The 14795-nt window shown below is 62.8% G+C and overlaps 1 protein-coding gene across 1 annotated transcript in view; it reads right to left on the minus strand.

Moving 5' to 3' along the window:
- SRC (SRC proto-oncogene, non-receptor tyrosine kinase) overlaps positions 1-14795 on the minus strand; it is a 31554-nt gene extending 16759 nt beyond the window's left edge. Inside the window, exons 1-2 of the mRNA XM_074605014.1 lie at positions 14093-14795; positions 3-55 (exon numbers count right to left, since the gene is read on the minus strand). The gene's annotated coding sequence lies outside the window, so the exon portion shown is untranslated. The remainder of the gene's footprint in view (positions 1-2; positions 56-14092) is intronic.

Below are 14795 nucleotides of genomic sequence, written 5' to 3' on the forward strand. Positions count from 1 at the left end.
ACCAGCACGTTCTGGCTCCAGCCACTGGCGAAGTCAGCTCAGCTCCCGCCGCAGCCTGCGAGACAGAGGGGACGTCAGCACCCGCGGCACCCGCCGCCATCCCCACACCCCGCCGCCCTCTCCTGCCCGTGCCACGGTCTGGCGCCCAGGGCTGCCGCTGTGTTCCTCCTCCTCCTCCTCGCCATCCCTCCAGCACGGGGCCGGCAGCTCGCACCCGCTCGCTCTGATCTCTCATGTGTGAAGAGGGGACAATTCTCTGCTCCACTTCATCAAACCCCCCCAGGGATGGGAGAGGAGGTGGCTGGAGCCGCCCCGAGCGATGTCGCAGGGTGAGAGGGGAGCACAGGCACCCCCAGCCCGCCGAGGGATTTTCAGGGGAGAAACGGAGACCGTTCCTCCGGACATACCAGCATTCCCAGCTCCACCGCTCTGTCTCCAGAGAGCCAGGACTGGTGGCAGAGAAGGTTGGCCACCAACCAGGGACCTTGTCCCCAGGGATGCGAGTTGCCTTCTCCATCCCCAACGGCACAGATGTGCTACAGCATGAACCATGCACAGGGTCTGGGAGCACCTCGTGCTGCCCAAGCCCTGACTCAGCCAGAAAAGCAGGTTTTAGCCAAATCTTTCCAAAGAGACGGTTTCCTGCTGCAAGTGTGCATGATACAGGGACGCTTCTCAGCAGCAGTGGCTCAGGGCAGAGCTTTGGGTCCCACAGAGCTGGGGCAGTCACTCGCCTGGCTCTGCCACCCCCTCCCAGCCCCCAGATCCTGCAGGAAATGCCCCTTTTCCCCCCTCTCCTACCAAAAGAGGAATCTCTCTCCAGCCAGCACTGGTCGCCCAGTGCTGGGCAGAGGCTTCAGCTGCTCCCAAGGGGCTACTGCTTGCCTGGCATGGAGGGGACTCAGCTCCCGCCCTGGCACCCCCAGCTTCATGGCCCTGAGCAGCATCCCAACAGGCTCCTGTCCCGGCTGGAGCCCAGGTTTCGTGTCTCATCCAGGGGGAACACAGAATCATAGAAGGGTTTGGGTTGGAAGGGACCTTAAAGATCACCTCGTTCCACCCCTTACCCTGGGCAGGGACACCTCCCACCAGACCAGGTTGCTCAAAGTCCCCTCCAGCCTGGCCTTGAACACCTCCAGGGATGGGGCAGCCACAGCTTCTCTGGGCAACCTGTTCCAGTGCCTCACCACCCTCACAGATGGATGGGGATAGGGCGGGCAGGTTTTTGCCGCCCTGCCATCTAACCCTGCTGGGAACAAGCCTGGAAGCCAGATCAGCCACAGCCTCCTGCCTTTATGCCCTCGGCTACCAAGGCACAGCGAGATGGAGGCTTGCACAGAGACAGCAGTGGAGGAGGAAGAGCTGCTGCTCCCTCAGCACCGCTGGCTGCCATCACAGCCTCCCCTGCCCCAGCTGCCCCGATCCACCCGGCCTCTGCATTACCCAAATTACGGCACGCCGCCCCACCACGGCACCACCATGCACATTGCACACACCACGGAGTGATGGTGGAAGCCACCCAGCAAACCCCAGTGGGGTCAGTGTGACACTGGGCGGCTGCTCTGTGTCCCTCGGGCTGCCAGGCAGAGGATGTGCCACCCCGCGGGTTTATTTTGATGGCCTCCCTTTTCCCCTTGCTAATAAGTTTTTGTCACTATTTTTAGTGCGTTTGATTAGGATAACAAGCAGCAGCTGATTGACAGCTCTTTAAGACTCTGAATGGTTTGTAATTTGTACTTGACTAATATTCGCCGGCAATAATTGCACAGCGGGATGGAAGGTGGGGGAAGCTGCAGTCTCAACTCCGGGCTGCAGCACATACAAATAAGGCTGCGCTGCGTACGCACGTGGTGCCCGTGTCCCCGCCGCCCGCGCACGCTGTGCCACCCGGGCTGAGTGAGGCCGTGGCCGTATTTAGACAAAATAGCACCAAAAAAGCCACCGGGGATACCCAAAACATGCCTTAGCCTGGGGTCAGCCACACGCCAGGGTGGCAAGGTGGAAGGTCCTCCGACGCGGAAGGGACGTGTCCCCGCGCGGCTTGTCAGGCGGATGGATGCACTTGCATCCCTCATGCTCTCAGGTTCGGGCATTTGGTGGCTGAAAGCGGCTGCTCCGGCAGCAGCCTGGCACAGCCCTGCTGGCCGCTCTGTCACAGGGCCACCATCCCAGCCAGCACATCGCCGCCACGCTGGGCTCAGGCACCCTCCAGCACTGCCATCCCCACGTACTGCCGGGTTCTGCGTTCGGGGGTCTCCCTGGCCCTCCCCAGACCCCCCCCAAGCCGTGGCCGGGCTGAGCGGCAGGCGGAGGGGAGGGTGCCGGGGCTGAGCCCAGCCGCACAGCCTGCCCGGGGCAAAGGCTGCAGCAAGAAGCCACCCCCACCCTCCCCTCTCCAAAAGCAATTAAAAATGAAGCACACTCAGCTGCACAACTCAGCTCGCATCAGATCACGGCACGCGAGACGGCGGCCTCCCCCGCCGGCGCTGGAAATGCCGCCTGCCCTGCCCAGCATCCCCGCTCCTCCGACACCCACGGCACCAGGGATTCTCAACCCCGCCTGTCCCCGCCAAAAAAATATTAACTGCCAAGTCGAGATGCAGGAAAAGGCTCGATCCTCTGCCCTACCTCCCCACGGCAGAGATGCTCTCGGAAAGACAGCAGCAAGGGGAACCGCTGCTCCCTGGCAAAGTCCCGCTCCGGCTGTTTTCCACGGCGCCCAGACTGCTCAAGGATGGAATGGCCGTGGTAGCGCCAGGCTGATAGCGGGGCTGGCTGTGGAGGGGGGAGCGATCTTATCTTCTTTTCAAAGACACTAACAAAAGACACTGATTGGGAGCAGACAAAACACTCGCAGCACGGCGGCGAGGCAGAAGCAGAAACCTTGGGAAATGCCGCGCCAGGCTGGGGCCCAACACCAGACACGGAGCCTTGGGGAGGAGAGACATCTCCGGCAAAACAGGCTTCGTCCTTGGGGCTGCTGAGGAGCTGGGGGGGTGCCGAGCGGCACCGCGGGCAGGCGGGTGCTGGGGGAGAGGTGGGCGAGGGGCCGGGGGCACCAGCACCCAGCGGCCGCCGGAGCGAGCCGAGCAGCATCCCCGCCTCGCAAAGCCCCGCCGAGATTCGTAATGGCCCCTGTCTCAGGCCAGACTGAAAAATGAAGCGTGCAGGACGGCGGGCGAGACAAAGCAGCCTCACAGCGCCCAGCCCACCGCAGCAGGCAGCGGGGATGGGAAGGAGCAGAGAGCGGCGATCCCAAACCCACCCCGACCCGCTCCATCCCCCTTTGCACACAACCGACCCCCCCCCTCCGGCACATCCACGCAGGACAAACAGAAGCCGCCCACGAGGTGTGCCGTTAAAAACAGATCCCAGGCTGGAGCCAAAGGGCATCTCGCCGTCCCCCTGAGCAGGCAGCACGAGGAGGTGGCAGTGCTGTCCCCACCATCATGGCAGCATGACAGTGAGACGGCGGCCACCAGGGCAGGGGTGATGAATTGCTGCTCCATCGGCGCTGCCAAAACCATTGCGAGGGTGGTACCCGAACAGCCCCAGCACCCCGTCCCCCTCCCTGCGTCGCCCCCAGCTTCCTCCCTGGATTTTGGTAGGAAACGCAGCCCCGGACACGCACACACAGCAGTTTCCCCCGAGGTCCCAGGGGATGCTACTGAAATTTTGCCTTTTCCCACGGCTGGGGGCCAGCACACGGCAGCGCAGCCCCCGGCGCTTTGGGGAAAGCCTCGCTGCCCCGGCTCAGCCCACCATCCCCTCCTGCCACCCGAATACACCAGGTCACCGCGTCCCCCATGGAAAAAGCAATTCCCGTCCCCTGTCCCATGCCATCGGGCTTTGCCCGGTACAAAGTGGGAACACAGGGACACGTCTCTGCCAGGCTGGGACCAGCTCTGCTGCCATGAGTCCCAGGTGCTGGTGAAAAAGGGGGGAGCTCCTCCCCCAGCCCCACAAACCAGGGTTCGATGCTGCAGATCCTCTCCCTGCTTGGCTGACGGCGCGAAGGCACGCCTGGGTCGCTCTTCTCCTCTGCAAGGACGCTCAGTTTCTCACCTGCACTGATTCCCAAAACACGGAGAGATGCGGAGATGCTCACTTCATCTCTCAGCTCCAATTCGGGGACCAGGGAAGCCGTGGGGAGGTGCCCCCGCTGCCCATCCCAGCTTCACCCAGTGACTGCATGTTGAAAGCACCTGATTAAAGGCTCCCCAGCCCTCCCCTGTCTCCCCCCGGATGATGGAAAACTCTCCCAGATGGAAGGAACGGCTGGCGAAGGAGAGGGGAGGGCGGCAGGGCTGCTGCGTGGGGGCCCAGCTCCGCGCTCCCCACACATGTAAGTCCCGGCCCTTCCCATCCGACCCTGTCAACTCCCGTTAAATTGAAAACCACCTTAATTAAAGCTCCACAGCCCAAGCTAGAGCAGGAGCCAGTGGGTCACGAAAGGGGAAAGGATAATTAAACCAACCATCCAAATTCAACACCCCGAGCACGGGGGAGAGTCACGGTCGGGAGCAATGCAACATGCCTCCAAAGGGACGTGTCGAAACAGGGAGTTTAAAAGACCAAAACAACCCCCTGAGAAGCACAAAAAGCAGGTTCTGGATGTTTATCTGGCCAAGAAACTGTGAAACACCAAACACCCCCACACCGGGAGCCATGCAGGGAGCTCGAGCCCTCCCCACCACCGCGGGGCCGGCCCCTTGACAAGCAGTTTTGGGCTTGTTGGGGCGACGGGCAGCGGCTCTGCTGACACCAGCGGCTGCACAGCGCTGCAGGCAGTGCCCCCCAATACCCCCACAGCACCCCAAAGCCGGGTGAGGGCAGGGGAAGCCTGATGGCGAGCTCCCACCAGCACCGTCTTGCTTAAGGCTGGTGAGAAAAGGTTGCAAGCCTTATATTATTCCCCAAAATAACGCAACCCGGGATGCGCGGCAAGTCGCGCTTGCTGGTGCCAAGCAGCTGAGGGCTCGGTTTTAAGCGTTTTTCTCCCCCAAGAGATGAGAAAAGGGAAGGTGGCCATTGCCACGCCGTGTCACACCCCCATCACCAAACTGCAGCAGAGCTGGGTACCGACGGGGCCACATCTTCAGATCCCCCTGGGCTGACCCACCGCAATGCTGGCCCACAGCTCTGCAATGCTGGCCCACAGCTCTGCATGCCAGGTCCCTGGGAGCTGGCAAAGCTTTGCATGCTCAAAGCTTCCTCCAAGGCAGCTGTTTTTTAATGTACATCACCAAGTGGCATGGAGAGCTCCGGAGGGAGCCAGCAGCCACCTTTCCTGACCAAGCAAAGCTTGTGGGAGCTCCTGGCGCACCATTCCCAGCATCACGCACAGAGCCGTGGGTGCTGGGAGCTGCTGACCCTTGCGAAGGGCTGCGAGGGGAGCCAGCGGTGCCCCATCACCCCTTTCCATCACCCCTTTCCATCCCCATGCAGCAACCAGGCACCCCAAAAATGAGGGCTGCCACAGCTCTGCCAGCCCCATTGCCCTGATCCAAAGGAGACGCCCCAGGTTCAGGGTGCTGCTAGGAAGTGTTTGGGGTCAGGGAGGAAAGGAAAGTCAACTGAAGGCTCCCGGAGCCCCTGCTGTCCCCCATCGTCCATGCACAAGCGCTTTGGGACAGGCGGAGAACAAACACGTGGGTCCTGCAAACCCTGCCCGAGTCTGCTGGTTGCAGGCATAGAGGACTGGGGAGGCACTGGGGAGAGGGGAGCACCTCACGTCCCAGCCAGCACGCATCCCCTGTCCCCTTCTGCACTGCAAGGGCATCCCGGCAATTGGAGATGGAAAAATCAGCTTCCTCACCAGGAGGGTGGGCCAGGACAGGAACAGGGGTTGGAGAGATGGTGGGATCTCCAGCAGGAGATGCTCAAAGCTGGCTGGGTACCACTCAGCCTGACCTTACTGGGGCTGCTCCGGGTCGGAGCAGGGATGCCTACTGGTGCCACTCAGCCTGACTCAGCCTGTGCTTCCAGCATTCCCGCCAGGACACCAGCCAAAGCCAGGAATTGCCCAACCAGCTCCAGCAAATGCTTTCCAAAGGCACACAAAGCCTTTGGCCTGCCTTAACCCGAAGCCGGCTTCTCCCAGACAGGTGATGAGGGCACCGCTCTCCTCCTGCCAAGTGCAGGAGAAGGAAACAGAAAGGAAAATGCTTCCAAGGGCAGGAGTGCCCGCGGGGCTGGGAAGCGCCGATGTTGGGCAGGGAAGCACCGATGTCGAGCTGGGCTGGCATTAGGAGCTGGAACTCCTGGCCACCGGGACTACCTGAAGCCACGGGGCGATGCTTTCCCAACCCAGCCCTCTAGCTCAGCACCGGGAGTTCAGAGCCCCTCAAAGTGTGCCTTTTTAACACCAGCCCCCGGGCACGCTGGCGTCCTTCAGCTCCCCCCGCCTGCCACCTAATTCTCCAGTTTCCCACGGCCCCATCACATCAATGCTGTTCCCGTCCTTCTCCAGGTGAAGCACTGGGATAAGGGACTGGCCCTGCTGGAGGGGGTGACGAAGACGCGGTGACACGAGCTGGCCTCTCGAGGAGGAGGAGGAGGAAGGATTTCTGTTCCCCATTTCTGCAGTGCCTCTCCCAGTGCGGCTCCAGGAAATGGAGTTTGCTTCTCCTTTCTGGCAGCGGACATCTGTCCCGGGTGTTCCCCGGGGATGGCAGTGGCACAGCACCCAGCCTGCCCCGTGCCCAGCTCCTGGGGAAGGGGCAGGCGGCAGCGAGAGGCTGACGGGACTCACGGGTGGCTCAGATTCGGCCAAAATGGTGGTACCACCTGCGTGTGCCCCGGCTCGAGGGGCTGCTGCACCCGATGGCACCCAACGGCGCCGCAGGAATTTCAGCCCCGGGCGAGGACGGCAGCGCAGGCAGGCGGCACTTCCCCAGGGCAGGGGAAGGAAGGGGGCAAGGAACACGCAAGGAGGCAGAAAAGCTCCAGATCTGAGCAAGTTACAACCATCCCTGGCCATGCTGGCGTCACTACTAAAACATTTCCACTGTCAGAGAAACCAGCCCATCCAGTCCGGCGAGGAGAGGAGCTCCCCGGGGTTCCGCCGGCCCTCCGGGGCTGGAGCTGTAGCCCCACCGGCCCTGCAAAGGGGTCCTGCAGGACCCCCATGGCAGGAAACCTCCCAGCAACCCTCCTGACACGGAACTGGAACTGAAACACTCACTGGTAAAAAAAGGGAAAACGCAGGGAGGGTGTTTGCAGCCTCAACACAAACCCTGTGGGGCCGGGCATCGCCCCGCTCCTGGCCAGGAGCCACGGGGACTCGGCAGGACACGTGCCAGGGCTCACTGCCACAGGAGAAGCCAAGCACAAGCCAAGGGTCTTCCCTCTCCAATTTCCAGCATTTCCCACTTTGCAGACCCCCAAACAGTTTCAAACAAATAAGAAGGATCCCGCGCAATAAATTTATGCTGATTATCGGCTTGTTTTCCCAGGTTACTTTGGGACGCCGGGGCATCTGGGGCGTGCTCTGGGGAACTGCGGGGCCACCAGCCCTAATACACACATGCTACAGGGGCAGGCGGTGGCTGCGGGTCAAGGATGGCTGATGAAGATCAGCCTCCAGCAACACACGCTCAACTCCCGCTTTCACCTCCACGGGCATGGATGGGACCGGGACCGGCTCCTGCAGCAGCGGGCACAGCCCACGGCTCTGGTCTCGGCACCGTCAGACCCCACGCCAAGGCATGGCCATGGAGCCTGGACTTTGCTGGTGGCAGAGCCCCGGGAGGTGCTGGTCCCCACAGCCACTCCCATCTGCGCCACCAAAACAAAGCAACTCGCTCAGGATGCGCCAGAAGAAGCAACCTGGGAGGGTCTTGAGGGGCAAACGGAGAAGATCAGCCAGTCCCGCACAGCATTTCCACACCCAAAAAGCTGTGTCGGATTCCCCAGCCGCTCCTGGGGTGAGCGGGATGCTCAGCAAGCTCTGACGGAGCCACCGGGAGAGGAGCCGGCCAGGAGGTGCAGCCCCAGACGGTGCTGGCTATAAACAGCCCAAGCAGATGAAAAACAAAGAAAAACGCTGAGCTGGTGTCTTTTATCCCCGCCGCTCCTGGAGGGGAGAGCCGGGCTCCGCACACCTCCAGACCCTGCTCCGCTCGCTGTGGCGGTGGTGGGGATGGAGACGGGCTATGGGAGAGATGGCTGGGACCTGCTCCGAGCCACCGACGCCAGCCAGCGGCGTGGGACGAGCTGCATGTGGACCTTGCACCCTCCCGTGGCATCTCTCCACCCTCACTTGTGTGGCTCTTCCTACCCAAAATAAGCACCCCAAGCTGGAGCTCCCGGAGCCTACGGGAACGGGATGAAGGGAAGAAGGGCATCTCCTCTGCTTTCCATCACCTGTGGCTCACGGTGGCTTCAGCACAGCCCACCCAGACCACAGCGCGAGGACTGTCCCCATCCCCAAAGCACCAAGAAGAGCTCAGGTCAGCGTACGTACACACACGTACATGCACATCCACACACGGATGGAAAAACTTCCAAACTCAACCGTCCGTTATATCGGAGCATGAAGCTCATCCCAGTCGCGGTGGCTTTTGCAGCCGCACACGCGCCCTTCCTCTGCCCCGGTCCCGCGACACCCTCGTGCCCGGCACATCCGGGTGCTCACCGGCAGCTCCCCCTCAGCCCCACCGAGGCTTCCCGAGGAAGGGGTCTGGCTGAGCCGGGAATGACTCCAACAGCCTCTTCGTGTTGATTTTTTTGTAGAAGTGACCAAGAACACGTTTCCTCCCCAGGAGCAGCCAGAGCCCCCGATGGCAACCCCCAACCCCGCTGCCACCGGCACCGGCTGCAGCCCAGCAGCACCGCAAAGCCATCAAGCTGCAAGGGCTGGTTTCAGACGGGGAAACCAGCGCTGAGTTGGGCCATGGTCTTGGGGGGAAACCCTCAAAAACACCATCTGAGAGGCTGTGGCTGAGCGGGCGAGGGAGGCGGTGGTGCTTGATGGAGATTAGATTATATTTACCCTGTGTAAAGAAGAGCTTTGCCCATGGTGCATGGGGCGGGAGAGGGGAGAAACTGAGGCACGCACTTGTTGTAAAGCCTCCCCAACCTCGGATGGCAGTGGGGACACCCTCCCTGTCCCAGCAGCTTCCCAAGCACCGCTGGGGGAAACTGAGGCATGCGATGCTCCTTACCAGTTGAGGAAGCGCGGTGGAGTAGTGAAACCCAGGCACAGCGCTGCACCTCCACCCCCAAATTCCTGCCAAAGGGTGTCCCATGATGAACCATTTTTAGGACCGATTTAGCACCGACCTGACTCCATCACGCTGCCCACAAACAGCATCGCGTGGGAAGAGGGATGCTGCGCGGGAAGGGGGTACGTGGCTCGGGACAGGCTGGACTTGTTGACCTCACCCGTGGCAGAGGGGGCAAGGCAGCAGTGAGCTTTTACCCTCATTTCCTGGGATTTTTGGTGGCTGAGACTGCCAAACGCGGTTGGGAAGGCCGGGAGCAGCCCCGGCGGGTGGAAGCTATCGCCGCAGCACGCAGTCAGGTTTTCCTCTGCCCATCTATCCCAAACTCAGTGGGCTCGGGGCCAGCCGAAACCTCACGGTCACGGGAGCGAGACTGCGACAGGTCAAGCGTGGGACAGGGCTGGGAAACCAGGGCAGTGGCAGCGCAGGGAAGGAAGCTGAGGGCAGCCCGAGTCACACACGTCCCCCTGTCACGCGTGGGCGGAGGTGCTGAGCCAGCAAAGCCCGCTCGCCCTTCGCCGCGGTCCCCAAAGCCGCCCCGGTGCCCTCCTGCACACCCTGCCCAAACCTCCGCCGGCTCCCCCGCTGCCAGGAGAGGGACGTGCCCCATTTCTTACATTTTTGCCTTAAACGCCGGGGCCCGTTCTATTCCCCAAACTCCTCCAGACAAGCCCATCGATCCCACATACCAGCCTATGGATATTTTGGCCGTGGCATCTCCACCAAGACCACCTGGAGCCGAGCGGCTCGGGCAGATTTCTTTAAGTTCTGAATTAAAATCCACAACCGCCCCCCGCCCCTCGATGTCCCGTGGCAGCCCCCCAACCTTCCCAAACACCTCCCCGCTCTGCAGCCAGCGGATCCGTAGCCCGGAGGGAAGTAAGTCAGCGCGAGACGCAGATTTGCAGGTCCTGGTTCCTGGCCCAAGTTCAAACCGCATTTGTTCCCGAAATCTGTTTCAGGGCTTTATTTTCAAAGCCTGCCCGTGCAGAGGCATGTGCAAAGCAGCGCCCGCTCCCGCTGCGGCCTCGCGCCGAGGTCGCCTGTGCCAACACGGGGACAAGTCGGGGACCTGGGGGCGCCCGAGCACCGACTGCAGCCCACGCCGACATAGCCATGCTCAGCTAATTAATTATATATATATATTTTTTTTTTTTTCCCCCTCTCCTAAGCACACAATATACCGGACTCTCTTACAGCTTGCTGCCGGTTTAAAAGATGACAGACCAAAGGCATTACTATTTTTCCGAGGCCGGCTTTAAAATAGCCCCACGACACGCTGCGCATTTTTTTGCTGATGGGCGGAAACTTCAGCAAGATGGGAGCCCCGGGGGAGTCAGTCCACAACCACCCGCAGCCACAGGCGGCTGAAAAAGAGCAGGAGGTTGGACTGGAAACGGTGACAATCCGCTCTCCCGTCCCAGGAACGGCCGTGCAAGGATGGTTATTTCCATCTAGAGGTCCGAGCCGCTCTCCGGGCGTCGGATTAAAGGCATCTCTCCCGCACAGAGCACCTGCCCAGGCCGTTTCCCGCAGCCGGAGGGATGCGCGCTGGGACGCGTCTCCGGGCGGGCTCTGGGGAGAGATGCGGAGCGCTGCGGAAGTGAGCTCAGATGGGAAATTGTTCCGAAAGATAAAAGAACAAGTTGGAAACCGAGCTGCAAAACAGACAGTACAGGAAACAATAGCGCTTCAGATAGGCTTTCAAATTTCCCCCAGTGATGCCAGGAGCACGGTGCTCCGTCCCAGCGATGCTCACGGGGTTTTTTTTTTCCCCTTCCCTTACACACGCTGGGAGGAGGCGCAGGCTGTTTGCTCGCTCCTACCTTTTCTCTTTCAAGATGTTTGCTGGTCATTAAAACAAGACGTTATGGGCCAAGCCCTTCAGGTCTCATTAGATAAGACTTTTAGCTCTGTGATGATCCTGGCACCAGCGGCAGGGAGAGGCAGGCGGGATTTCAGAGGCAGGGGAGCCGCACGGTCCGTCCCCTCCTCGCCTCGGAGGTGCCCATGCTGCTAAAGGCCACCCTCGCTTCAGGACCGCTGATGTCCCCTCCATGCCACCAAGGCAGCAAAGGAGCCTCCTGCCTCCGCAGCAGAGCCTCCGCGCAGGTCGGTCACCACCAACCGCAGCTCTTTTCCTCATCTCGCCCCCCAGCTCCCCGGCCAGGGGCTTGGACGGTCCTTTCTGCCTCCCCGCCGTACCTCCATGATTTTCCATCACTCTGGCACAAAGTCGTTAAAGGGCAGAGCTATTGTTAGGGCATCTCCATCACACAGGGAGCACTGCAAGGCCACTAACGATCCAGACAGGGAACATTGGACTTCCCTTCGCTGCTGCTGCTGCTGCGCTGCCCCATAAATAACCCCATCTCCAGAAAAAAAAAGAAAAAAAATAATCATGGGGCTGCGTTTTGGCAGAGCCACCGAGGTGAAGTGTTTGGAGAAGCCTATGCCCTGCTGCTCCTGGGTCAAAGCTTGGAACCGGGAACCGACCCTCGATCTTCCAAGCAAAGGTGCCCTTCTCTGACAAACGCGCACTAACTGGCTAATGATTACAGAGACGCGGCTCCCCGGGGAGCCACCACACCAGCCTCATCTCAGAGACACCCAACGGCCAGGGTTTTGCTGTGGGCCAGATCCTGGGCCAGCACCGCGTGGTGCAGAACACCGGGCAGAGAAGCATCGGTCTCTCCGCCTGGAAAAGTGTCGGGAGCAGCCCCACGGTGGAAATAACAACAAGGATATCGCTTTAAAATGCAAGATTGCTGATGTCCCCCTACACATCCCCATCCTCCCCGGAGAGCCCTGCCAGCCCCCTGCCCTTGTTTGACCAACACGTGCTACACGGGGGGCCGGGTGCGGAGGGGGGGCGGTCTCTGAGCCTGGCAGGGACAAACGCCTTCCCACCATTAACGGCTGGACCTCGGGTTTGTCGTGACTCGGTTCTCCCACCTGCGCACCAGTCACTGGGGGCCATGGGTGTCTCCTGGGCTGAGACGAGGGTGACAAAGCCCTCCAGCTCCCTCCTGCCTCACACCTCTTCCTCTGCGAAGCACCGGCCCGGCAGGAGGAAGGAAAATCAAGTCTTTTGTTGCCACCTTCCCGCAGCTCTGTTTGCATACGGCACTGCTGGGTACGTGCCGTCCTGTCCCTGCCCCAGGCAGGAGCTTGCCCCAGGAACCCTGCCAGGAGCTGCACCCTCCACTGCCCCCAGCTCTAATGCCACGGGGAGGTGGCACATGTCTTGGGGACAATGAGCGGCCACATTATGTCCCTTCCCTTGCCAGGAGGACGGGCGAGCCAGTGGCACACACAGGGTAGCACAACCCACTCCCTGCCACCTACGACCTTTACTGACCCCGGCTTTGGGACCAGGAGCAGGACCGGGACCAGGATGGCAGGGTCCGGGGGGGCTGAGCCCTGGCACACCACAGCAGCGGTGGCCGGGGTGGGGAAAGGCCGGGGGAGGAGTGTGCTGGGCAGGGCCAGCAAAACGCGGGGAGATGCGGCAGATCCCCACTCATTTCCCGCAGGAGGCTGTGCAGCTCCCCGAGACGATGATGCTCGGCAACAGGCAGGACCACGCCAGGGTCAGCGCCACGATATGACACTCCCCGCTCCAGCCCCCATCCCCAGCACACACAGCCCTGTGTGGTGGGCACCATCCCCGCAGGCTGCCCCCCGTGCCCATCCCAAACGGCACCGGGACACAGCACAGCCTGCCCGAGCTCCCGCCCGCCCCCCCTGGGCAGCAAGCATGGATAAAAGCCCACCCTGACCCCTGTGTGGCTGAGGGCAAAACCCATGATGCTCTTCCATGGCACCGGGAGCTGTGACACAGACAGTGGGGGCATGCCAATGCCACTGCTCGCAGCCACACACGGGGGGGTGGATCGCCCAGGCTGTGATAGGGGAACTTCACGTCTGGATAAATCCTTTCATGGGGCAACCCGGGGCTCTGCAGCCCCCCAGCAGGCGGGAGCCAGGCAGCTGCGGCAAAGGGCACAGCGAGGAGCATGGCCGGACACAGCTCTCCGGCCCCACCAGGGCTGGACACGAGGCCCAGAATTACCGGTGAGCAAACACGACAAGGGAAGCGGATCAGGAGACATCAAAGCAGGGGGGCGATGAATATTTCATGTCCTGGCCTACATACAGCCCGGCTCTCCCCGCCCTGCGCTCCCGGGGGTCCCCCGCAGCCCCTGATCACAACAAAGGGGAGTTGCAGGCAGGCGGTGCCGCCCCGACAGACCCTCAACATCCCCAGCTGGGCCCATTGCTGCCCCGCTAGACCAGTGGCAACCCCAGCCAGACCCACAGCTGACCCACCAGACCATGTGCATCTGCTGCTGGACCCATAGCCACCCCACCAAAACCCATAGCCAGACCACGAGCATCCATAACCAGCTCACTGGACCGCGGGCATCCCCTGCTGCTGGACCCAAAGCTGCCCCACCGGAGACTGGGACTCCTCGGCTGGACCCACAGCCTCCTGGCCAAACTGCCAGCATCCCCGACCCGACCCACAATCAGCTCACCCGACTGCGGGCATTCCCCCGCCGCCCCGCCGGAACCCACGGGCGGACCCCGAGCATCCCCTGCCGGACCCGTAGCGGGGTGCTCCCCGCCGGACCCCGAGCATCCCCGCCGGACCCCAGGGACGGACCCCAGGCATCCCCCGCCAGACCCATAGCGGGGTAACCCCCGCCGGACGCCACGGGCGGACCCTGAGCAACCCCTGCCGGACCCATAGCGGGGCACCCCCCGCCGGACCCGCCGGGCGGACCCCGAGCATCCCCCGCCGGACCCCCCGGGCGGACCCCCGGCACCCCCCGCCGGCCCCGCAGCCGCCCCCCGCTCACCTCCCGTCTGGTCGCGCAGCGGGGCCGGCCCCGCCGCTCGCCTCCAGCGCTCGGCCCCGGCTTTGTCTCCGCGCCGGGGGCGCGGCCGCCGCCGCCCCCCGCCGCCGCCGCCGCCGCCGCCGCCGCCGCCGCCGCCGCCGCCGCGCTGGGTGCCCGCACCGGGCCGGGCCGAGCCGAGCCGGACGCTCAGGGCTGCGCCGCCGGCAGCAGCATCGCGCAGCGCCGCGGATCCGGCGCTCTGCTGCCTCGCCCGCCCCCGCTCACCCCTTCTCCGGGGCGGGGGGGGTGGGGGGGGGGAACCCACGGGGAGGGGAAAAGGAAAAAAAAAAAAAAGGGGGGAAAAAAAAAAAAAAGAGGAATATGGCAGCAAACCGGAAACGGCGGATGGGGGAAAAAGGAGCAGCCCCTCCCCTCCCTGGGTTTTTTTTTTTTAAGGGAGAAGGCTCCGGGCAGCCGGGCTCCGCGGGGCGCGCAGCGGGATGGGGGCCGCCCCCGCCGCCGGCTCTGCCGCCGCGCCCCGGCCCGCGGCGGGGGGAACCGCCCGGTGGCGGCGGGGACACGCCTGGGAGCGGCGGGATCCGTCCTCCCCCGGCGCGGCCCCCCCTTCTCCGCGGGTGAGGGGCTTGGGGGGTCCCCGCGACCCCGGGGTTCTCCCCAGCGGGCCGCGCCGGTGTGCTTACCTGGCAGCCGGAGCCGGGGACAG

This window comes from Larus michahellis, chromosome 12 (genome assembly GCF_964199755.1).
Source record: "Larus michahellis chromosome 12, bLarMic1.1, whole genome shotgun sequence".
In the NCBI taxonomy this organism is placed as follows: Eukaryota; Metazoa; Chordata; class Aves; order Charadriiformes; family Laridae; genus Larus; species Larus michahellis.